This window comes from Triticum dicoccoides, chromosome 4B (genome assembly GCF_002162155.2).
Source record: "Triticum dicoccoides isolate Atlit2015 ecotype Zavitan chromosome 4B, WEW_v2.0, whole genome shotgun sequence".
Lineage (NCBI taxonomy): Eukaryota > Viridiplantae > Streptophyta > Magnoliopsida > Poales > Poaceae > Triticum > Triticum dicoccoides.
The window spans coordinates 51,716,383-51,742,678 of NC_041387.1; positions in this window are offsets into that span (position 1 = coordinate 51,716,383).

A 26,296-nucleotide genomic window follows, 5' to 3' on the forward strand; every position below is an offset into this window, starting at 1 on the left:
GCCCCGGCCCCGCCTTCGCCGCCGCCGGCGCCAGATCCGGCCCCGAGCTCCTCCTCCGGCCACCCTCGTCTCCTCCTCCCCAGCTTCGGCGAGCTTCTGGCTGCCTCGACATCCGTGCGATCCAGATCTGACCTCTAGGTTGACTTCTTCCCCGAATTGGCCTAAGTCCCTTTTTTGGCAGTAATTTTGTTGCATGTTCGTCGCACCACAACTTTGCGCCCGTGGCTCCGTTTTGGGCATGTAGCATACCAATTGTTCGTCTCTACGAGTACATCATTTCATCTCATTGCATCATTTTCATTTGAGATCATCTTGATGACCTAAATGCTGTTGGAAGAGTGCTTCATAATGTTAGTTTCAGATTCTTATCAGAACATGCACTTTTGTCATTTTTGCCATGATTGATGTGTGCATCTTATGTACTTGAGCCCTACATGAGTTTTGATCTATGCCATGCCATCTTTACAGAGGTGCTTACCATGTATTTTTGTGATCAATGTGGTGACTAGCACAAGCATGCAAACTAGGCTTCGTGATATTGCTGATTTTAGTCCATGTTCTGCTGTTATTTTGATGCCATGTAAACATGATGCTACAGAGAGATCCATGCATATTTTGAGATACGTTAGTAAGGTTGTTTTGAACATATGGTTATGCTCTATCCATCCATGCCCCTGGTTGCAATTATGGAGTAGTCTAGCATGTCATTTTCTTGCTCTACTTTTGCTTCAAAATATTTCCTGTCAGATTGTTTACATGTTATTCAATTTTGCCAAGGTTGTTGTAGTTGATCCGTGTATGCTATGAGGTTGTTCTTGCCATGTATAGCTTCTATGCCATGTATTCTTGATGGGTGTATGCTTAGTTTATCATGAAATGCTCTGTAGTGAGTGCATCGAGCTCGTGAAGGTGCCTTCATAATTCTGTCAATGCCATGCTCTGTTTGCTGAATCTATTAACGAAACTTGCTATGTTTACATGGGTGCCATCATATCTTCTGGGCTCATGGTCAGTAAGGGACTTTTGATCTATGATTGGGGTAGAATCATGCCATATCTTGTTTTGCTATTATAAGTTCCTATATCATGTTGATAACTTGCTCTGAACATTGCTTCATGATGTTGTTTATGCCATGTCCAACCTGATATTTTTTGCACTTTCACCATGCTTGTTTGAACCTGCTATGATGTGATTTAGCCGTAGCTCAGTGTTCCTATTTTGTTAAGCATCTCATGTATATCACTGCCATATGCTTTGTTATTATGTTGGGGTGTTGTAGCATAGTTACTTGTTGCATGCTAAGTAGCATCGTGCTGTTAATTGCAGCTTTGTGCCATTCTTGTCTTGCTTGCCATTTGCAAACCGTGCATCCGTTTCCGGTGATCCTTATATCGATTTCAACCGAAATCATCTCATCTTTACAGCGGCATACTTGGTTTGCCAAGTTGATGCCTTGTTCATCCTTTTTCCTCCCGGAGCACGCATATGCATTGCATATCACATCTCGCATATCATGACATGTATTGCATCATGTTGCTTGTGCATTGCACCGTGATTTATTGTGGTTCCTTTGCTTGTGTTATTGCTTTGGGTAGAGCCAAGAGACAAGTACGTGCACGAGGAACCCGTTGAGTACGCTAACGAGGATCAAGCCTTCCACAACTCTGAGAACCTTGCAGGCAAGATGACCTTACCTTCGATATCACTTCTATCTTTGCTTTGCTAGTACTCGCTCTATCGCTATGTTAGCTCTACCTGCCACTGTTTATCATGCCTCCCTATTGCCATGTCAAACCTCTAACCATCATTTCCTAGCAAACCGTTGTTTGGCTATGTCACCGCTTTTGCTCAGCCCCTTCTTATAGTGTTGCTAGTTGAAGGTGAAGATGAAGTTTGTTCCTGGTCGGAACATGGATATTTTGGGATATCACAATATCTCATGTTTAATTAATGCACCTTATATACTTGGTAAAGGGTGGAAGGCTCGGCCTTATGCCTGGTGACTTGTTCCACTCCTGCCGCCCTAGTTTCCGTCATACCGGTGTTATGTTCCTTGATTTTGCGTTCCTTACACGGTTGGGTGATTTATGGGACCCCCTTAACAGTTCACTTTGAATAAAACTCCTCCAGCAAGGCCCAAAGTTGGTTTTACCATTTGCCACCTAAGCCTTTTTCCCTTGGGTTTTTGCGAGCCCGAGGGTCATCTTTATTTACCCCCCCCCCCCCGGGCCAGTGTTCCTTCGAATGCTGGTCCAACCTGAGCGATGCCCGACGCCCCTTGGGCAACCAGGGTCTATGCCAACCCGACGTCTGGCTCATACGGTGTGCCCTGAGAACGAGATATGTGCAGCTCCTATCGGGATTTGTCGGCACTTCGGGCGGCTTTGCTGGTCTTGTTTTACCATTGTCGAAATGTTTTGCGAACCGGGATTCCGAGACTGATCGGGTCTTCCCGGGAGAAGGTATATCCTTCATTGACCGTGAGAGCTTGTGATGGGCTAAGTTGGGACACCCCTGCAGGGTATTTTATCTTTCAAAAGCCGTGCCCGCGGTTATGAGGCAGATGGGAATTTGTTAATGTCCGGTTGTAGATAACTTAACACTTGACCTCTTTAAAATGCATCAACCGTGTGTGTAGGCGTGATGGTCTCTTCTTGGCGGAGTTCGGGAAGTGAACACGGTTTGAGTTATGCTTGACGTAAGTAGTTTCAGGATCACTTCTTGATCGCTTCTAGCTTCTCGACCGTTGCGTTGCTTCTCTTCTCGCTCTCACTTGCGTATGTTAGCCACCATATATGCTTAGTGCTTGCCGCAGCTCCACCATGTTACCCCTTTTCCTACCTACGAGCTTAAATAGTCTTGATCTCGCGGGTGTGAGATTGTTGAGTCCCCATGGCTCACAGATTTGACCAAAACAGATGCAGGTGCCGAGGATACCAGTGCAGATGGCGCAACCGAGCTCAAGTGGGAGTTTGATGAGGCCCTTGGTCGTTACTATGTTTCGTTTCCAGATGATCAGTAGAGGTGCCCAGTCGGGACGATCGGGGATCTAGCATTTGGGGTTGTCTTCTTTTCATCTGATTTTGACCGTAGCCGGTCTATGAGTGTATTTGAATGATGTATGACCTTAATTATGTATTGTGTGAAGTGGCGATTGTAAGCCAACTCTCTTTATCCCATTCTTGTTCATTACATGGGATTGTGTGAAGATGACCCTTCTTGCGACAAAACCACTATGCGGTTATGCCTCTAAGTCGTGCTTCGACACGTGGGAGATATAGCCGCATCGTGGGTGTTACAATATCGTCAACAAACGTTAAGCGTGCGGACCCAACGGGTTCGAGAACTATGTAGACATGACCAGACACCTCTCTGGTCAATAACCAACAGCGGAACCTGGATGCCCATATTGGCTCCTACATATTCTATGAAGATCTTTATCGATTGAACCGCATAACAATATACGTTGTTCCCTTTGTCATCGGTATGTTATTTGCCCGAGATTCGATCGTCGGTATCATCATACCTAGTTCAATCTCGTTACTGACAAGTCTCTTTACTCGTTCTATAATGCATCATCCCACAACTAAATCATTAGTCACATTGCTTGCAAGGCTTATTGTGATGTGCATTACCGAGAGGGCCCAGAGATACCTCTCCGACAATCGGAGTGATAAATCGTAATCTTGATCTATGCCAACTCAACAAGTACCATCGGAGACACCTGTAGAGCACCTTTATAATCACCCAGTTACGTTGTGATGTTTTGTAGCACACAAAGTGTTCCTCCGGTATTCGGGAGTTGCATAATCTCATAGTCGTAGGAACATGTATAAGTCATGAAGAAAGCAATAGCAATATACTAAACGATCAAGTGCTAAGCTAACAGAATGGGTCAAGTCAATCACATCATTCTCCTAATGATGTGATCCCGTTTATAAAATGACAACTCATGTCTATGGTTAGGAAACTACAACGATCTTTGATTAACGAGCTAGTCAAGTAGAGGCATACTAGTGACAATCTGTTTGTCTATGTATTCACACATGTATTATGTTTCCGGTTAATACAATTCTAGCATGAATACTAAACATTTATCATGAAATAAGGAAATAAATAATAACTTTATTATTGCCTCTAGGGCATATTTCCTTCACGGGCCACCTTGCGATGTAATACCCTACTCCAGCATTTTGGTGGATTGCCTCAAAGGGTCGAGGATGAACTAGTAAAGTGGATGAACTGGCCTCAGGAGGTGAGGTGTTCTTGGGCTCAAGAGAGCTGGTGAGGTGGTCGGGTAAGAATGGATCTGATCCGTCTAGGTCCCCCTCTCTATGGTGGTGGCTAAGTCCTATTTATAGTGGCCTTGGTCCTCTTCCCAAATGTTGGCGGGAAGGGATCCCACAACTGCCAGATTTAAAAGGGGACAAGTAGTACAGCTTATCCTAACAAAAGTAGTCTTCGCCTGCGAAAAGCCCCTGGTCGTGACATTGCGGTGGGCTCGGTGATGACCTCCGTCCTGCCGTCCTGGCGGTCTTGGTCTTGTTGCACCCGAATGGAAATGTTTGGCTGATTCCTCAGGACTCCGCGCCTGCGGCTTGCCTCCCTTGCACGAAAGAGGAAACTGGCGCCCTGCGCCCGCTGGCGCCCGCCTGGCCTTGGTCGTCATGGCTCACGTCAGCTAAGCCTCGTGAGGTGCACCTTGCATAGAACTCTCCACATCTCGGGAGCCAGCCTGAAGAGGCCGATCCCCTCAGGGGTCTTGGCATTGTCTGCCTCGTGAGGCTTGGCCCCTCACTAGGGTCTTGAGCTATTGATGCCGAAGCTGGGCCATACTAGGCCGTCAATGGAGCCACGTGGTGGGCCGAAGGTAGGCAAGTATGGATACCCCCATATCCAGAACGCCGACAATAGCCCCCGGGCCCAAGGCGCGCTCGGACATGGCTTCCAGGCGAAGCCAAAGGGCAAGTGCGGAGCGCCGCGTGCCCTAACCGCCTGCGGCCTTGATGACGCGTGGCGATTGATGGGACTGAAGGAAATATGCCCTAGAGGCAATAATAAAGTTATTATTTATTTCCTTATTTCATGATAAATGTTTATTATTCGTGCTAGAATTGTATTAACCGGAAACTTAGTACATGTGTGAATACATAGACAAACAAAGTGTCACTAGTATGCCTCTACTTGACTAGCTCGTTCAATCAAAGATGGTTAAGTTTCCTAGCCATAGACATGAGGTGTCATTTGATTAACATGATCACATCATTAGAGAATGATGTGATTGACTTGACCCATTCTGTTAGCTTAACACTTGATCGTTTAGTATATTGCTATTGCTTTCTTCATGACTTATACATGTTCCTATGACTATGAGATAATGCAACTCCCGAATACCAGAAGAACACTTTGTGTGCTATCAAACGTCACAACGTAACTGGGTGATTATAAAGGTGCTCTACAGGTGTCTCCGATGGTACTTGTTGAGTTGGCATAGATTGAGATTAGGATTTGTCACTCCGATTGTCGGAGAGGTATCTCTGGGCCCTCTCGGTAATGCACATCACAATAAGCCTTGCAAGCAATGTGACTAATGAGTTAGTTGCGGGATAATGCCTTATGGAACGAGTAAAGAGACTTGCCGGTAACAAGATTGAACTAGGTATTGAGATACCGATGATCGAATCTCAAGCAAGTAACATACCGATGATAAAGGGAACAACATAAGTTGTTATGCGGTTTGACCGATAAAGATCTTCGTAGAATATGTAGGAGACAATAGGAGCATCCATGTTCCGCTATTGGTTATTGGCGGGAGACGTGTCTCGGTCATGTCTACATAGTTCTCGAACCCGTAGGGTCCGCACGCTTAACATTCGGTGACGATCGGTATTATGAGTTTATGTGTTTTGATGTACCGAAGGTAGTTCAGAGGCCCGGATGAGATCGGGGACATGACGAGGAGTCTCAAAATGGTCGATCCGTAAAGATCGATATATTGGAAGGCTATATTCGGACATCGGAAAGGTTCCGAGTGATTCGGGTATTTTTTGGAGTATCGAAGAATTACGAGAATTCACCGGGAGAAGTATTGGGCCTTATTGTGCCATACGAGAATAGAGGAGGCAGGCCAAAGGGAAGGAGGCACGCGCCCCCATGGGTGAGGGAGTCCTGGATTAGGGGTCCTCGGACAGCCGGACTATATACTTTGGCCGGACTGTTGGACTATGAAGATACAAGATTGAAGATTTCGTCCCGTGTCCGGGTGGGACTCTCCTTTGCGTGGAAGGCAAGCTTGGCAATCTGGATATGTAGATCTCCTTCTCTGTAACCGACTCTGTGTAGCCCTAGCTCCCTGTGGTGTCTATATAAACTGGAGGGTTTAGTCCGTAGGACAAGAACAATCAGAATCATAGGCTAGCTTCTAGGGTTTAGCCTCTATGATCTCGTGGTAGATCAACTCTTGTAATACTCATATAATCAAGATCAATCAAGCAGGAAATAAGGTATTACCTCCATTGAGAGGGCCCGAACCTGGGTAAACATTGTGTCCCCCGCCTCCTGTTACCATTAGCCTCGGACGCACAGTTCGGGACCCCCTACCTGAGATCCGCCGGTTTTGACACAGACATTGGTGCTTTCATTGAGAGTTCCACTGTGCCGTCACGGTAGGTATTGATGGCCCGCCTTGTTTTCAAGGACAACATATCTCCGGGGGGCCCTGGCTGTAGGCCAAACTCTCTGACTAGGCGGCTTCGTCATGACCGCCCGTTCAGCCGTCGCGCCGACGATGACTTCTTAGGTCATCAAAAACAGCTTCCGCTTCAGCTCGGAATTCACCGAGCAGATGGATCCAATGGAGCTCTCCTCCCTGAACGAGCTCTTGGATCACATCGTCGCCCTGGGAGTCGCTATGGACTATGATCGGATCAGGTTTAAACCCGACCAAAGGGAGATTAACTCTCCACCGGTCACCCATCAGATAGCAGTGGTGGAGGAGCAATGCAGCTATTCTTCCTCTATTCTAAGGACGAATTATGTCTAGATTCCCGAGCTCTCCGAGCCGGATACCTGTCTACGGGAGGAAATGGCCCAAGCTCCAAACCTACAATCGGACAGCGGGACAGAAAAATTGGGCAACATCTCGGAGCCCGAACTGCCAAGCTCGGAAGCTCCTCTGCCCCTGGGTCTCAGATCGGGTCAGGGTTTGGACTTAAATCTACCGACCCACCCAGATACAAGTGATGTTTCCCACATTAGACAAGAGCCCCAAGAGACAATACATCACTTCTGGGCCAGATTCCTCCTTGTAATGAGCAAGGTCAAGGACTATCGCGAGGAAGATGCAATTTCATTCTTTTGCAAAAATTGCATGGACAGGGGAATCCTCAACGCCATAAGTCGTCATGACATAGCACACTTTGCTGACTTGGTGGCCATAGTACAGAAGTACTGTGCGATGGAAAGCGCTTGGAAAACCCAAACAAAATTCTGGGATCCTCCGGCTCTCACTAAACCCCTCGCTTGAACTAAAAGGGTGCACTCTCGCAAGTCACCCGATCCAATTACAAAGAAACCAAAGCCCACTGCAGGGCGTGGAACTGTATTGGAGGGATGGCTCAATGGGCCATCTAAAATTCACGGCACACCGAATACCATACCAACACATAGCCTTAGAGCATGTTGGATAGTCTTGCAGGTGGCCAAGAGCGGCGAGGATCTCCTCATCAACAATACTGCAGAGCATCATCCCGCCGAAAATAATAATACAGTATTGACAGTCTTCGAGACTTTTACCTCAAAGAATAGGCGCAAGCGAGCACTCCGCAGCCTCGCCAAAGTCTGCCACCTTGCAGCAATAAATCCATGGAACGACACGGCCATAACTTTCAATGCTAGTGACGAACCTCAATTCCGAACAGTCCAAGCACCATCCGCTCTGGTCCTTAGTCCAATTGTGGACGGCTACCGGCTTACTAAAGTGCTCATGGATGGTGGCAGCGGATTAAACCTCATCTACGAGGAAACTCTTAACAAAATGGAAATAGACAAGAGACGCATTGAGCAAAGCAGCACGACCTTCAGAGCAATCATCCATAGTCGGGAGGCACGATGTGCGGGAAAAAACACACTAGATGTGGTATTCGGCACGCCGGAGAATTATAGGTCCGAAGAAATCACATTCCAAGTGGCCCCATTCAGTAGCGGATACCACGCTCTTTTAGGGAGGGATGCATTCACGAGCTTCCAAACTATACCCCATTATGGGTACATGAAGCTCAAGATGCCCGGGCCCAATGGAATCATCACTCTAGCTAGTGATCCGGACGTAGCACTCCGCGCTGAAAATAAAACTGCCGCACTGGCCCTTGAGGCATTATCCGAAGCCTTCGCGGCCGAAGAACTAACTACGCGGCGCTCCATAGTGGACAGGGATGACGTGATACTCGACAAGCGACCCAAGTCCACCTCTTTCAAACCAGCGGACAAAATAGTCAAATTCCAGGTCCACCCAACGGACCCTACAAAAACAACATCCATCAGGGCACAGCTGAACCCCACAATAGACGCCGCACTGCGAGAGTTCCTGCGCGAGAATTGGGACATCTTCACCTGGCATCCTTCAAACATGCCAGGTATCCCACGTAGGCTGTCTGAACATAGCCTAAACATACTAAAGGGATACAAGCCGGTCAAGCAGACTCTTCGGCGCTTTTCAGAACCTAAGCGACAAGCCATGGGAGAAGAGCTAGCCAAGTTACTCGAGGCCGGATTCATTAGAGAAATAAAACATCCAGACTAGCTAGCAAACCTGGTGATGGTACCAAAGAAGGAAAAATCCTGGCGCCTATGTGTCGATTTCAAAGACCTCAATAAGGCTTGCCCCAAGGATCCCTCCCCCATCCCCCGCATTGATCAAATCATCGATGCTACCGCAGGACACGACTCATTGTGCTTCCTCGACGCATACTCCGGATACCATCAAATCAAGATGGCGGAGTCCGATCAAGCCGCAACGACATTCATCACACCATACGACCCCTTCTGTTTTAACACCATGCCTTTCGGGCTCAAAAATGCCGGTGCAACCTATCAACGCATGATTCAGACATGCCTGGAAAATCAAATTGGCAAAACAGTGGAGGCATACGTAGATGACATGGTCATCAAAACCAGACACGTCGAATCTTTAATAGACGACTTGAGGCTTACGTTTGACAATCTCCGAACATATGATATCAAGCTCAATCCGGAAAAATGCGTTTTTGGCGTGCCTACCAGAAAGTTGCTGGGCTTCATCGTTTCCAATATAGGAATTGAAGCAAACCCGGCTAAAGGCTGAGCTCTATCACAGTTGGCTACCCCAACAGACCTCAAGCAAATCCAGAAATTAACTGGATGTGTGGCTGCCCTAAGCCGCTTTATCTTCCGATTGGGAGAAAAGGCACTACCTCTTTATCGCCTTCTTTGGTGCACCGAACACTTCGAGTGGACGGATGCGGCCACGGTCGGACTGGAAGAAATACTGGCCCTCTTGGCCAGCAATCCAATCCTGGCCGTGCCAAATATCGGCGAACCCATGCTGTTATATATAGCTGCAACACACCAGGTTGTAAGCGCAGTGCTCGTCGTCGCACGAGAGACGGATGGACATAAGTTCCCGCTTCAAAAGCCAGTATACTACGTATCCACTGTCCTCACTCCATGCAAGTCACGGTACCCACATTATCAAAAGATAACATACACGGTCTTCATGGCATCCCGGAAACTACTACACTACTTTCAAGAGTGTTCAATCATGGTGGCCTCTAAAGTACCACTCAACGATATAATAAATAACCGCGATGCCACGGGCCGGATTGCTAAATGGGCAATCGAGCTCCTCCCGTTCGACATAATATACAAACCACGATGAGCCATTAAGTCGCAAGTACTGGCTGACTTCATCACCGAATGGACCGAATCCGAACTCCCTAAAGAGTACGGCGCGTACTCCAATTGGATCATGCACTTTGACGGCTCTAAGATGCTGGCTGGTCTGGGGGCATGCGTTGTCCTGACATCCCCCACCGGAGATACAGTCCAATATGTACTCCAAATATTATACACAGACTCCAACAATGCAGCCGAATATGAGGCTCTGTTGCATGATCTTCGGATGGCAGTCTCCATGGGCATTCAACGCCTAGAAGTGCGTGGGGATTCGAACCTCGCAATATCTCAAATAAATGGAGACTTTGATGCCAAGGACCAAAAAATGGCGGCTTACCGTAATGTCGTCCTCAAAATGTCAGCCCAATTTGAGGGGCTCGAATTCCACCATGTGGTCCGAGAAAATAATCAAGCGGCGGATATCCTCGCCCGCATCGGTGCTAAGTGCGACCCCGTCCAACCTAATATCTTCTTGGAAAGGTTGTTCAAACCATCCGTGGTGTGGGAAGGGGAGACCGGCAATACCGGTCCGGGTCCAAACATGACCCCAGATCCTGAACACTCTGACGTAATCGGAGGCTCCGCCACCGAAATAACACCTTTGCACCACGTGATTATGGCTGTCATCGCCCCGTGGACAGAACCCTTCTTAGCCTACCTAAATAGGCAAGAACTCCCTGAGGACCAAAATGAGGCACATTGCATTGTGCGGCGCTCTAAAGCCTACAAACTCCACGAGGGAGAGCTTTATAAGAAAAGCGCAACCGGAGTGCTCCAAAGTTGCATCTCCGAAGAGGAAGGGCGGCAGCTCTTGGCCGAAATTCATGCCGGACTCGGCGGACACCATGCCGCAGCTCGGGCCCTTGTAAGCAAGGCCTTCCGTACAGGTTTCTACTGGCCGACAGCCCGAGCAGACGCACAGGACCTCGTCCAACATTGTGTCGGTTGCCAGCTTTTTGCAAATCAAAGCCATATGCCACCTACCGCTCTCCAAACAATCCCCATAACTTGGCCCTTTGCGGTCTGGGGGATCGATATGGTTGGACCCCTTAAAGGAGGAAGCCATAAGAAAAAATACTTGTTGGTCATGGTGGATAAATTCACCAAATGGATAGAAGCCAAACCAGTTAAAATGGCTGAATCTGGACCAGTGATAGACTTCATATCAGGGGTTGTACACTGTTACGGTGTCCCCAACAGTATAATTACCGATAACGGCTCCAACTTCACAGCCGATGAGGTGAACACTTGGTCCGGCAACATGGGCATTAAGCTCGATTACGCCGCCGTCTATCACCCCCAAACGAACGGTCAAGTCGAACGAGCGAACGGTCTTATTATCAGCGGCATCAAACCCAGACTAGTGCGATCCCTGAAGGAATCAGATACACATTGGGTCGAGGAGCTCGACTCCGTACTATGGGGGCTGCAGACCATGCCAAATCGCACTACCGGATACACACCATTTTTTATGGTGTACGACATAGAGGCAGTATTGCCCTGCGATATCATTCATGACTCACCTCGAGTGCGCATGTACGAAGAGAAAGAAGCCAAGCTTGATTGGCAGGACAGTTTAGATGCCCTGGAGGAGGAGCGCGACGTCGCGAAAGCCTGTTTCGCATTCTATCAGCAACAGGCTCGCAGGTATCAAAGCAGAGAAGTATGGGCCAAAACTTATAATGTTGGCCAACTCGTTCTACGCCTACCGAAGAAGAAAAAGGACAAGCTCAAGCCCAAGTGGGAGGGTCCCTTCATCATTGATAAAGTTCTCACCGGAGGGGCGTACCGTCTACGTGATGCATCTGATAATCGACTCGAGCCAAACCCATGGAAAGCGGCCAGACTCCGAAGATTCTACGCCTAGTGCCGAACTAAGTGTTTGTCTCCTTACCTCCACTTTTCTTTTTCACGTTATATCCTCCTTTTCTTTTTCTTTCTTTTTGTGGCCTCAAAGGCTTCAAGTGTGTCTTGACTACACGATCTTGACGCGCTCTGCGCACTCATTATACCTCAGGGCTTCTTATACAGAAGCTTAATATAAATATCTTCCGGGCTTTATGCCCACCATATATGTGTCACTATTCCATATGTACCTTTTTCCGCCATTATATGCATCGATATGACTCAAGTTTTGGCCAAGCTGGGTTGCCTGGCTCCTGTATTTATGCCCTATGTTCCCGTTAGTTCGGCTAGGGCATAAGGGGAGCACCTCTGCGATTGTTACTGCCGGGTCAGCCGGATGTGTACCTCACACTCGGTGAAGTCGAAAGCTAGCGTTCTTAAGGGAATATTCGGTCAGTGAACAAAATATGTTTCTTACCCACTTACAATATAAGCCCCCAGATGTTTTATATCCTGCTCTTTGCTCGCAGCTCGGACGTGCACATTAATGCATGTGTACCCAGGGAAAGGAACCCCTAATGGAACTATTCTCCCTGGAAGATGTTTCTTACTATCCATGTAATATAACATAGCTAGTTGGGTACTTGTTTGTTCAAGCACTTATGACCCCTATGCCTGGTTTTCATGCGTACCCCGGTTTACATAACTGAGCGGGCATTCGGATACACTCCGGACTATCGGGTCCGGGGGCTGAAGCGAAAAGGTCCGCCATGACAAATGATTTACGGCTAGGGACAAAATATGTATTTTGGAGTACACAGTCACTTAGACTGACTAAATTCTTCTTCTATACCATCCAACAGGCTGTCTAGCCTACAATCTTGTTGGGAATACTTTGCGGCTAATCCTACCTGGTCATATACCAGACTAACGGGGATCTCTTTCCCATCTGACCCTACAGGTCCGACGGTGGCCATGTGATTCGGGTCAACCTTAGTGTACCGCGTCTTCACCATGGCCCAGGCTTCCCTTGCACCTTGTTGGCAGGCTGATATCTTCCATAATCGGAAGCGCCGCTGCTCTCCCTTGAGCATCTCTACAAGCTCCCCCATGCCTCCGGGCAGGGAGGTGGAGGGCCACAAGGCCTGGGCAATACCCTGCATCACCTGCCGAACATGTTCATGCAGTTGCGAGAGCTCTTGTAGTAGATCACCTGCGGATCCGGGCATCTCCTCTTCGGGACGACCTATCAGCATACCTACAGACATAACTCTGTTAGCCCGCTTCTTCGCCGGACTGTATAAAGGTCCGTTCGAGCACTTACTAAAAATGCCGCGTCGAAGCCTCTTATTCTCCTTCACAGAGTCTGCAAGCTGGGCCCGAACATCTCCCAGTTCAACGCCCAGTCGGGTATGGGCATCCCGGAGATCATTTTTCTCTCGAATAACCCGTGTAAGCACGCGCTCGCCAGCCTCTAGCTGTCGTTTAGCATATTACTCATCCCCTAATACGATCTTTGGATTACCTCCGTGATTGTGTGCAGAATCTATTGTTAGATTTGCATGCACGCTGAATACCAACTGGTACATGTCATTACTTTCTTTTCGATCAAGTCAAGTATTACCAGATGAGGCCTTCTTGGACTCCTCCATTGCGGCAAATGCGGCCCGTAGCTGGGCTTTGCACTCCTCCAGCTCTTTAGACAACTGGGTATTCTTCTCCGTAAGAACCTATGCATGCAATGATCCTTAAATCAGTTGTGCCAAATGTTTCAAGTCTCAGGGGCTACTGATATACATAATTATCAGATTTTCTTACCCATATATCCTTTACATACTGGTCCGTGGCCCTGGCAAGACCATCTTGAGCAGCTCGGATGTACGCGTCTCCTGAGTTTAAGGCATTGAACGCCTCTTCGGAGAAATTAGGGTCGTGGAGTACGGCCCGTCGACGCCTGTGATTCATGGCGCTCTCCACTTTGGAATTCGTAGCGGACATTCTATCCGCATCCTCTGTAGGAGGACCGTCCGGCGTTGTCCCCGTGTTAGCCTCCGCCCCTGAGTCCGGTTCTGGAATCCGGCTGGTGGAGGCATGGCCGACAGGCTCTCCAGACATTGTCCGGCGAGCGTTTTTTCGGCCAGGGACCACGGACATTGTTATATTTTAAAGACGATAATCACGGAGTAGGTTTTTAATCATATCTCTGCGACGGTGTCTCCGTCCTAACCGCCTTCCTTTTGAGCCTACCCGGCTTTGGTGCCCCTTGTTGGCGAGCCACCGCGGGTTCGGCACGGCGCCCCGATGGCCTTCCCTGTAAAATGCAATACATGTGCGATGGGTAAAGCGCAAAGAAGGGATCCTTCTCGGAAGTTGGGACTCTGGTTTACTTACATGTGACGTAGGGAGTAGGCCAGGATAATCAGCTATGATGGCCACCAAGGCACCGTCACGGCTTAACTGGTAGAACGTCCTGTCGACGAGCTCCACAAATATGTCCGGATCTTCTCCGAGTCCGGGGTCGAGGGCCCGGTCAGGGTCCTCTGGCTGTGGATCTCCCTCATAGCTTTTCGCAGTTCCTGATATGAATTGGCAAGGTAAATATTTGTGATGAAGAATGCGGGAATGAACAGAGTTGAGTAAAAGATAGCAGCTCACCCAGCTTGGGGGGTTATACATGGAAAATCCATCCCGTGGTTTAATGCGGAGGAACTCCTCTTCTTCTTTGTACAAATCGGACAGTATTTTCACTAGAGCGGTGGCGGAGTCCGGACCTTTATGATTGCAGCAGGTGGCATCGTCTTCTCCATTGAAGTGCCACATGGGTTTCCCCCGATATTGAAGTGGTTGCACCCCCCACATTATACATATTGACATAACCTCGATTATTGTCAGTCCTATTTGGCCAGCATTTTTATCCTGCTCATGAGGTAAAGGACCTCTCTGTTATCTTCCTCCTGGGGGCTCCGGGGCGCCAGCTATGGCGTTTCTTTAGCGGGGCATTAGCAAACTCAGGAAGGCCCATCCGAATAGCGTCCCGAAGGGGGGCGTCCTCCATATAAAATGTCAGGACCCCAATCCTATGCCACACCGATCTAGCATGTAACACCTCATTTCACTTTGCGGCCTCACGCATGGTATTCCCATGGGTGTCGCCTTACCAGGCTCGGGACCGTTTGTGCCTTTTGGCTCACGTATATGATAGTGTCGCTAGCATCCATATGACAAAGAACCCGGGCTGACATGGCTAGTCGTAAACCCAAAATGGCGCTAACTTACAGCGACAAGCATTCATGACCCAACAACGAACGTGTCGGTCATCAGCGAGTGAATCCGGGCTGTAGCAACTGGGCTAGCAGGACTCCGGTAAACCGGGCTGTAGCAGGCTAATAGGACTCTGATAGACACCGCGTGACATTTCCCCGAAGGGACAGACACAGGAATGAAGAAGGACACATGCCGGCCAGCCTAAGTGTTCCGGAGCAGTAGCAAGCTACCAAGGCTCAGTGGAAGCACTAGGAGACATTCCCCGGTAAGAGAGGCTACCAAGGATAAACAACTAGATAGTCAGATCCCACACATACAAAGCATTTCAATAACATACACACAATATGCTCGATATGTGCAAATACAACATGGCATCACAACATGACTCTACGACTCAAATATTTATTCAATAGGCTCCGAGGAGCTAGATATTAGAAACATGGGTCTCATGACCCAACATTCAGAGCATACAACTCAAAGCACAAGCGGAAGCTTAACATGTCTGAGTACAGACATCTACAAATGAAAAAGGCTGAGAAGCCTGACTATCTACTAGATTCTGCCGAGGGCACAAGATTGTAGCCGAGGTAACAAGCTAAACGTCGAAGTCCACGCGGAATTACTAGTGAGACTGAAGTGTCTTTGCAAAAACATAAATTGGGCAAACTTGAGTACAAATGTACCCAACAAGACTTACATCAGAACTAACTACATATGCATCATTTTCAACAAAGGGGGTAGTGGAGTTTAACTGCAGCAAGCTAGCTTTGACTCGGTGGCTAACCTGAACTACAACTGCAAGTAACTCTTTTGAGGTGGCGCACACGAGTCCACATATTCACCATATCAATACACCACTATGGATCCGCTCCCGTCTCCCTATGAGAACGCCATCCACATCACTCACGCTTATCTTGCGCATTTTAGAGTATCCACTTTCACTTGTCTATGAACTGTACAGGCAACCCAGAAGTCCTTTACCGTGGACACGGCTATTCGAATAGATGATGTTAACCCTGCAGGGGTGTACTTCCTCACACACGCTCTCACCACTTACCGCCGTTTACACGACATGTACTCGACAACCTTCAAGCGGAAGCCCAACGAGGGTGTAGGCCACGGCCTACCTAAACACTCAAGTCTCTAGTCCAGGTTTATCGCCTATTCAGGTTCCATCCACAGGGAGTCCGGCTGAGGTTTCCACATACGACCCCGAACGATGTATGCAGGGTTCCCGAGACACCAAACGGGCGCCCAGTACACCGTGCCACGTGCCTACTGCATCACAGCCCACCCCTCGGGTCAGCGCTGCCCATGGCCTCGAGCATACTACAAACACTACAAACTACTTGCAACTCCTGGACAGAGGACAAGGGTGATTAAGAAGCCGAGAGGGTCCATTGGTTTCAGGCCCAATGCGTGGTAGTATCTGTTTCATGGATCACAAACACAGAACTCAGTTCCTGAGGACGACTTCAATGAGACAACCCACCATGTACTCCTACATGGCCTCTCACCGCTACCTTTACCAAATCGTGTTCACACACTTAGCTCACACACAGTAGGACATGTTTACACACCTTCGATTCATCCCCGATGAATCAGACCTGACTCAACTCTAAGCAGTAGCAGGCATGGCAAACAAGCATGAATGAGTAGGCACATCAGGGCTCAAACAACTCCTACTCATGCTAGTGGGTTTTATCTATTTACTGTGACAATGACAGGTCATGCAGAGGATAAAGGGGTTCAGCTACCGCAGCAAGTAACAGATGAATCATTGTTGTCCTAATGCAGTAAAAGAGAGCAAGAGCGAGAGAGTGGGATTGTATCGGAATGAACAAGGGGGTTTTGCTTTCCTGACACTTCTGAAGATAGTATAGTTCTTCATCGGTGTCATCGATCACATCGTCGGTACACGTCTACTGAGAGGGGACAAGCACCGACAAACAAGGAAGAACTCAATCAATGCAATGCATGATATGATGCATGATCGTGACATGGAAATATGTCGTGGTTTGAGCTAATGCAACTAGCAACAAGTTAAATGGAGTTGGTTTGAATCCAAGATTCAAATTCAAACTCCATATATGACATTTCAAATGCCATTAATTCAAATTGTCATATACAGTAGCTTTAGGTTGCTCAAACATGCATGCAAATTCCATAAACAGATTCTTTGGATTTTTCTAATAATTTTTCATATATAATTTGTTTCATTTGGAGTTACGGTTGATTTTATATGATTTTTAGAAGTTTTGGATATTTTCTGAAATTAAATAAATCAAATAGATTTATTTAAAATCCAGAAAAGCACTACTGCATTAGCCTGACATTAGGATGACGTCATCAGGTCAATAGTGTTGGCCCAGGTCAAACCTGACGCTCGGACCCACTGGTCGGTGACTAGGCTAATTAACAAAGACTGTTAGTGCTAATTTAATCCTAACTAAAAGTGTCAGTGGGCGTGGGCCCACATGTCAGTGATATAGAGTTTAGTTAGCGAGGTGATTAACCTCTAACAGTGGTAATTAGCACTAACTAAAACCTAAACTAACTCTAGTCACAGGTCGGCCCCACATGTCATCAACACAGGGGGGGCCCAGTCGTGGTCAAAGTGGGTCAAACCCACAGGCGTTCTGCTGGCGGCGAGGCCAGATGCGGCGGCGGGCTTCGGATTTGGTCCTCCGTCGACCAAATCGACAGCGGAGATGCGCTACGTGCAGCTAGGCATGCGCCGCATCCAATGGTGCTAGTGGCTGGACGCGGGGAGGCCAGAAACGACGCCGGCGACGACCTTGGCGGCTGCCGGAGCTCGGGTGAGCTTGGGGTCATCGCTGTGACGGTCGTGGTGGCTCGTGCGGGGCACCTACGTGATCTACGCAGCACGGGGAGGAAGCTGGCCACGACGGACGGACCATTAGATGGTCGGAGACACGTCAGCGACGAGCATAGGCGCGGTACATGCGGGCGAGCTCGGGGCGGCGTGTACGGTGCACGAGAGCAAGAACGGAGAGGGGGAGAAAAGTCAGTGGCTCACAACAGTCACGGCAATGTAGACGGCGGCCTCGGGGAGGAACTGGAGCGAATCAGGGCGGCAAGGGGATCTCCGGCATCGGGAGGTTGAAGACGAGCTCGGTGAGGTCGTTCGGGGCGTCCGGTGGCGCGTGGGTTGTTGGGGAGGCATAGGCGACGATGGCAGAGCTCTGGGACACGATGGTGAGGCGAGGCGATGACGGTGACCGTGGCAGCAGCGAGTGGTGGCGATGAGCGCTCGGGTGTGCGATAGAGAGAGGCGGGGGAGAGACAAGGGGGAGAGTGAGGGGGTCAGGGGGTCCAGAGCGGCACTGAGGAGGGGCTTCGAGGCGCCTCAGTGAGGCAGGCAAGCAGGGAGCTGGCGTGGCGAGCTCAGCGGCGTCGCTGTGTCCCTCCTCTGCCTACTGGCAGAGGTAGGTGATGACTGGCACAGGCCAGATGGGCCGGGCCAGCACAGGTGAGGCCAGGTGGGCTTCTCTCTCTCTCTCTCTCTCTCTCTGTTAATCTGTTTCAGTTTTCTATTTTATTTTGTTTTGTTTTGATTTAGTAAAAATACTAAACCATTTTAAAAACTCCTGAAAATATTTGTGGGCACTATTGGAATTATTCCTAACAGTCCTCACTTAAATCCAGAATTATTTGTGCATTTGAATTATTTTATAGCATTTAAATGCCCAAATGCAAATAGGTAATGATTTAATCCAGTGACCTTATGTGTCCTAGAAAAATGTGAACCAATTTTGGCAGAGGTCCTGGACCAAGACAAAAATGATGGACATTTTAGAAGGGCATTTCAGGTTCATTGAAAAAGATTTTGGTAAACCCTAGTTGTTTTCAGGGGGGGTTCTGTCATCCCCATTTCAACTTTTTGTGAAAAGTAAACATGACGCAACACCAGATGCTAGCACTAGGCATTACTAGAACTAGGGATGTGACATAAAACCACTCCGAAGGCCAGTCTTCGGATGTCTTCTTCGGGGTACCGGACAGGTATCCGGTCCCGGTGATACGCCATATTTCGGCTCCGCCCACTTGATACATTGACCCCTCCTGAGTGCGGGGGACGAGGCAGAATAGCCTCTTCCATAGCTCGAAATGAGCTTCGCAGCCCATAAATAGCTCGCAGAAGGCAACATAGCCTGCGATGTGTAGTATGGAGGCAGGAGTGAAGTTATGCAGCTGGAGGCCGTAGTACTCCAGGAGCCCGTGGAGAAACGGATGGATTGGAAATCCGAGTCCCCTCAGCAAGTAAGGGACAAGTCATACCCGCTCCCCCTGGATGGATTGGGAAAACTCTCCGCTTGCTCCCCGCCATTGTAAGTGGCTAGTCCGGCTCGGACGGGGACCATATATGCAAGTGGGAGAAACCTCTGGGTTTGCAACTCCACCAATCGACCGTGGGGGACAGAACACTTCTCCCAATCACCTGGCTTAGCGCTGTTGGAGCGAGAGGAGGAGCTGCGACGGCCTGCCATGATGGAATGGCTTTTTTCGGGGGCGCTCTGATGGATACTCGCTGGTGGAAGATGTTGTGCTTTGGATCTGAGGATCCCCGTCTCTTTAATAGACAATTTACTAACATGGTCAGGGTGGCAAATGTAAAAATGCTCCGACTTCTCGCATTCGCTCGACACGTGGAGACTGCCATTATTAGGGTGTAGAAGCCGAGGGGTGAAGCATTAATGGGAAGCCAGACACTGCTCATTACAACAGGTACTCAGGGATTTTGGAGAAGAACCCGCCTTGCAATGCCGAAGACAATCTACGCATCAGACTCATCGTCGTTGAAGCCTGGTTCGGGGGCTACTGAGGGAGTCCTGGATTAGGGGGTCCTCGTACAGCCAAACTATATACTTAGGCCAGACTGTTGGACTATGAAGATACAAGATTGAAGACTTCGTCCCGTGTTCGGTTGGGACTCTCCTTTGCTTGGAAGGCAAGCTTGGCAATCTGAATATGTAGATCTCCTTCTCTGTAACCGACTTTGTGGAGCCCTAGCCCCTTCCGGTGTCTATATAAACCGGAGGGTTTAGTCCGTAGGGCAAGAACAATCAGAATCATAGGCTAGCTTCTAGGGTTTAGCCTCTACGATCTCGTGGTAGATCAACTCTTGTAATACTCATATCATCAAGATCAATCAAGCAGGAAGTAGGGTATTACCTCCATCGAGAGGGCCCAAACCTGGGTAAACATTGTGTCCCCCGCCTCCTGTTACCATTAGCCTCTGACGCACAGTTCGGGACCCCCTACCCGAGATCTGCCGGTTTTGACACCGACAATGGGTCCAAATTGGACTAGGGGAAAGGGGGCGGTGCTCCCCCCCCCCTTGCCCTTTCCTACTCCCTCTCTCTTTCCCACTTTCTTCTCTCCTACTCCGGAAAGGAAAAGGGGAATCCTACTAGGACTTGGGAGTCCTAGTAGGACTCCCCACACTTGGCGCACCCCCCTCTAGGGCCGGCCTCCTCCTCCTCCCTCCTTTATATACGTGGGCAGGGGACACCCCAAAGTCACAACAGATACACAAGTTGATCATTGATCTTTAGCCGTGTGCGGTGCCCCCCTCCACCATAATCCACCTTGGTCATATTGTAGTGGTGCTTAGGCAAAGCCCTGCGTCGGTAGCTTCATCAACACTGTCTTCACGCTGTTGTGCTGACGGAACTCTCCCTCAAAGATCTACAAGATCGTGAGTCCGTGGGACGTCACCGAGGTGAACATGTGCAGATCGCGGAGGTGTTGTACGTTCGGTACTAGGATCAGTCGTTCGTGAAGACGTACGACTACATCAACCGTGTTGTCATGACGCTTCCGCTTACAATCTACGAGGGTACATGGACGACAGTCTCCCCTCTCGTTGATATGCATCACCATGATCTTGTGTGTGCGTAGGATTTTTTTGAAATTACTACGTTCCCCCATAGTGGAATCCGAGCCAGGTTTATGCGTAGAAGTTATATGCACGAGTAGAACACAAGTGAGTTGTGGGCGATAATAATCATACTGCTTACTAGCATTTTATACTTTGATTCGGCGGTATTGTTGGATGAAGTGGCCCGGACTGACATTACGCGTACGATTACGCGAGACTGGTTCTACCGACATGCTTCGCACACAGGTGGCTGGCGGGTGTCAGTTTCTCCAACTTTAGTTGAATCAAGTGTGGCTACACCCGGTCCTTGTTGAAGGTTAAAACAACACTAACTTGACGAAATATCATTGTGGTTTTTATGCGTAGGTAAGAACTGTTCTTGCTCAGCCCGTAGCAGCCACGTAAAATTTGCAATAACAAAGTAGAGGACGTCTAACTTGTTTTTGCAGGGCATGTTGTGATCTGATATGGTCAAGACATGATGCTAAATTTTATTGTATGAGATGATCATGTTTTGTAACAGAGTTATCGGCAACTGGCAGGAGCCATATGGTTGTCGCTTTATTGTATGCAATGCAATCGCCATGTAATTGCTTTACTTTATCACTAAGAGGTAGTGATAGTTGTAGAAGCAATAGTTGGCGAGACGACAATGATGCTACGATGGAGATCAAGGTGTCGTGCTGGTGACGATGGTGATCATGACGGTGCTTTGGAGATGGAGATCAAAGGCACAAGATGATGATGGCCATATCATATCACTTATATTGATTGCATGTGATGTTTATCCTTTATGCATCTTAATCTACTTTGATTGACGGTAGCATTATAAGATGATCTCTCACTAAATTTCAAGGTATAAGTGTCCTCCCTGAGTATGCACCGTTGCCAAAGTTCGTCGTGCCGAGACACCACGTGATGATCGGGTGTGATAAGCTCAACATTCACCTACAATGGGTGCAAGCCAGTTTTGCACACGCAGAAATACTCAGGTTAAACTTGGCAAGCCTAGCATATGCAGATATGGCCTCGGAACACTGAGACCGAAAGGTCGAACGTGAATCATATAGTAGATATGATCAACATAGTGATGTTCACCATTGAAAACTACTCCATCTCGCGTGATGATCGATTTTGGTTTAGTTGATTTGGATCACGTGATCACTTAGATGATTAGAGAGATGTCTATCTAAGTGGGACTCCTTAAGTAATATGATTAATTGAACTTTAATTTATCATGAACTTAGTCCTGATAGTATTTTGCAAATAATGTTGTAGATCAATAGCTCCGTTGTTGCTTCCCTATGTTTTTATATGTGTTCCTAGAGAAAACTAAAGTTGAAAGATGATAGTAGCAATGATGCGGACTGGGTCTGTGATCTGATGTTTATCCTCATTGCTGCACAGAAGAATTATGTCCTTGATGCACCGTTAGGTGACAGACCTATTGCAGGAGCAGATGCAGATGTTATGAATGTTTGGCTAGCTCAATATGATGACCACTTGATAGTTTAGTGCACCATGCTTAACAGCTTAGAATCGGGACTTCAAAGACGTTTTGAAAGTCATGGACCATATGAGATGTTCCAAGAGTTGAAGTTAATATTTCAAGCAAATACCCGAGTTGAGAGATATTAAGTCTCCAACAAGTTCTATAGCTAAAATATGGAGGAGAGAGCATGTGCTCAGATTGTATGGGTACTACAATCGCTTGAATCAAGTGGGAGTTAATCTTCCAGATAAGATAGTGATTTACAGAGTTCTCTAGTCACCATCACCAAAGTTACTGGAACTTTGTGATGAACTATAGTATGCAAGGGATGACATAAATGGTTCCTGAGCTCTTTGTGATGTTGAAATCGACGAAGGTAGAAATCAAGAAAAGCTCATCAAGTGTTGATGATTGATAAGACCACTAGTTTCAAGAAAAGATCAAAGGGAAAGAAAGGGAACTTCAAGTAGAATGGCAAGCAAGTTGTCGCTCCCGTGAAGAAACCCAAAGCTGTACCAAAGCCTGAAACTGAGTGCTTCTACTGCAAAGGAAATGGTCACTGGAAGCGGAAATGCCCTGAATATTTGGTGGATAATAAGGATGGAAAAGTGAACAAGGGTATATTTGATATATAGGTTATTGATGTGTACCTTACTAGTGTTTATAGTAGCCCCTGAGTATTTGATACTTGTTCGGTTGCTAAGATTAGTAACTCGAAACAGGAGTTACAGAATAAACAGAGACTAGTTGAGAGTGAAGTGACGATGTATGTTGGAAGTGGTTCCAAGATTTATATGATCATCATCGCACACTACCTATACTTTCGGGATTAGTGTTGAACCTAAATAAATGTTATTTGGCGTTTGCATTGAGCATGAATATGATTTGATCATGTTTATTGCAATACGGTTATTCATTTAAAGTCAGAGAATAATTGTTGTTCTGTTTATATGAATAAAACCTTAGAAGGTAATACACCCAATGAAAATAGTTTGTTGGATCTCGATCGTGGTAATACACATATTCATAATATTGATGCCAAAAGATGCAAAGTTGATAATGATAGTGCAACATATTTGTGGCACTGCCGTTTGGGTCATATCGGTGTAAAGCGCATGATGAAACTCCATAAAGATGGACTTTTGGAATCACTTTATTATGAATCATTTGATGTTTGCGAGTCGTGCCTTATCGGCAAGATGACTGAAACTCCGTTCTCCGAAATAATGGAACGAGCTAGTGACTTATTGGAAATAATACATACCGATGTATGCAGTCAAATGAGTGTTGATGCTCGTGGCGGGTATCATTATTTTCTGACCTTCACAAGATGATTTGAGCAGATATGAGTATATCTACTTAATGAAACACAAGTCTGAAACATTTGAAAAGTTCAAAGAATTTCAGAGTGAAGTGGAGAATCATCGTAACAAGAAAATAAAGTTTCTACGATATGATCGTAGAGGAGAATATTTGAGTTACGAGTTTGGCCTTCATATAAAACAATGTGGAATAGTTTCACAACTCACGCCACCTGGAACACCACAGCGTTATGGTGTGTCCGAACGTCGTAACCGCACTTTATTGGATATGGTGCGATCTATGATGTCTCTTATCGGTTTACCACTATCGTTTTTGGGTTATGCATTAGAGACAGTTGCATTCACTTTAAAAGGGCACCATTAAAATCTGTTGAGATGACGCCTTATGAACTATGGTTTGGCAAGAAACCAAAGTTGTCGTTTCTTAAAATTTGGGTTGCGATGCTTATGTGAAAAAGCTTCAACCTGATAAGCTCGAACCCAAATCGGAGAAATGCATCTTCATAGAATACCCAAAGGAAATTGTTGGGTACACCTTCTATCACAGATTCGAAGGCAAGATATTCGTTGCTAAGATGGATCCTTTCTAGAGAAGGAGTTTCTCTCGAAAGAAGTGAGTGGGAGGAAAGTAGATCTTGATAAGGTAATTGTACCTTCTCCCGAATTGGAAAGTAGTTCATCACAGAAATCAGTTCCAATGATTCCTACACCAATTAGTGAGGAAGCTAATGATGATGATCATGAAACTTCAGATTAACTTACTACAGAACCTCGTAGGTCTTCCAAAGTACAGTCCGCACCAGAGTTGTATGGTAATCCTGTTCTGGAAGTCATGTTACTAGACCATGATGAACCTACGAACTATGAGGAAGCGATTATGAGCCCAGATTCCACAAAATGGCTTGAAGGCCATGAAATCTAAGATGGGATCCATGTATGAAAACAAAGTGTGGACTTTGGTGGACTTGCCTGATGATCGGCAAGCCATAGAAAATAAATGGATCTTCAAGAGGAAGACAGACGCTAATAGTAGTGTTACTATCTACAAAGCTCGATTTATCACAAATAGTTTTTTGACAAGTTCAAGGTGTTGAATACAATGAGATTTTCTCACTCGTATCGATGCTTAAGTTTGTCTGAATCATGTTAGCAATTGCCACATTTTATGAAATCTGACAAATGGATGTCAAAACTGCATTCCTTAATGGATTTATTAAAGAAGAGTTTTATATGATGCAACCAGAAGGTTTTGTTAATCCTAAAGGTGCTAACAAAGTGTGCAAGCTCCAGTGATCCATCTATGGACTGATGCAAGCATCTCGGAGATGGAATATACGCTTTGATGAGTTGATCAAAGCATATAGTTTTATACAGACTTGCGGTGAAGCCTGTATTTACAGGAAAGTGAGTGGGAGCACTACAACCTTTCTGATAAGTATATTGTGAATGACATATTGTTGATCAGAAATAATGTAGAATTTTCTAGAAAGCATAAAGGAGTGTTTGAAATGAGTTTTCAAAGAAAGACCTCGGTGAAGCTGCTTACACATTGAGCATCAAGATCTATAGAAATAGATCAAGACGCTTGATAAGATTTTTCAATGCGTACATACCTTGATAAGATTTTGAAGTAGTTCCAAATAGGACAGTCAAAGAAGGAGTTCTTGCCTGTGTTGCAAGGTGTGAAGTTGAGTAAGACTCAAAACCCAACCATGGTAGAAAATAGAAAGAGAATGAAAAGTCATTCCCTATGCCTCAGTCATAGGTTATATAAAGTATGCTATGCTGTGTACCAGACCTATTGTATACCCTGCTCTAAGTTTGGCAAGGGAGTACAATTTTGATCTAGGAGTAGATCACTAGACAGCGGTCAAGAATATCCTCAATGAAGACTAAGGAAATGTTTCTCGATTATGGAGGTGATAAAAGAGTTCGTCGTAAAGAGTTACATCGGTGCAAGCTTTTACACCAATCCAGATGACTCTAAGTCTCAATCTGGATACATATTGAAAGTGGGAGCAATTAGCTAGAGTAGCTCAGTGCAAAGCATTGTAGACATAGAATATTTGCAAAATACATACAGCTCTGAATGTGACAGACCCGCTGACTAAACTTCTCTCACGAGAAAAACATGATCATACCTTAGTACTCTTTGGGTGTTAATCACATAGAGATGTGAACTAGATTATTGACTCTAGTAAACCCTTTGGGTGTTGGTCACATGACGTTGTGAACTATGAGTTTTAATCACATACAGATGTGAATATTGGTGTTAAATCACATGGTGATGTGAACTAGATTATTGACTCTAGTGCAAGTGGGAGACTGAAGGAAATATGCCCTAGAGGCAATAATAAAGTTATTTATTATTTCCTTATTTCATGATAAATGTTTATTATTCATGCTAGAATTGTATTAACCAGAAACTTAGTACATGTGTGAATACATAGACAAACAAAGTGTCACTAGCATGCCTCTACTTGACTAGCTCGTTGAATCAAAGATGGTTAAGTTTCCTAGCCATAGACATGAGTTGTC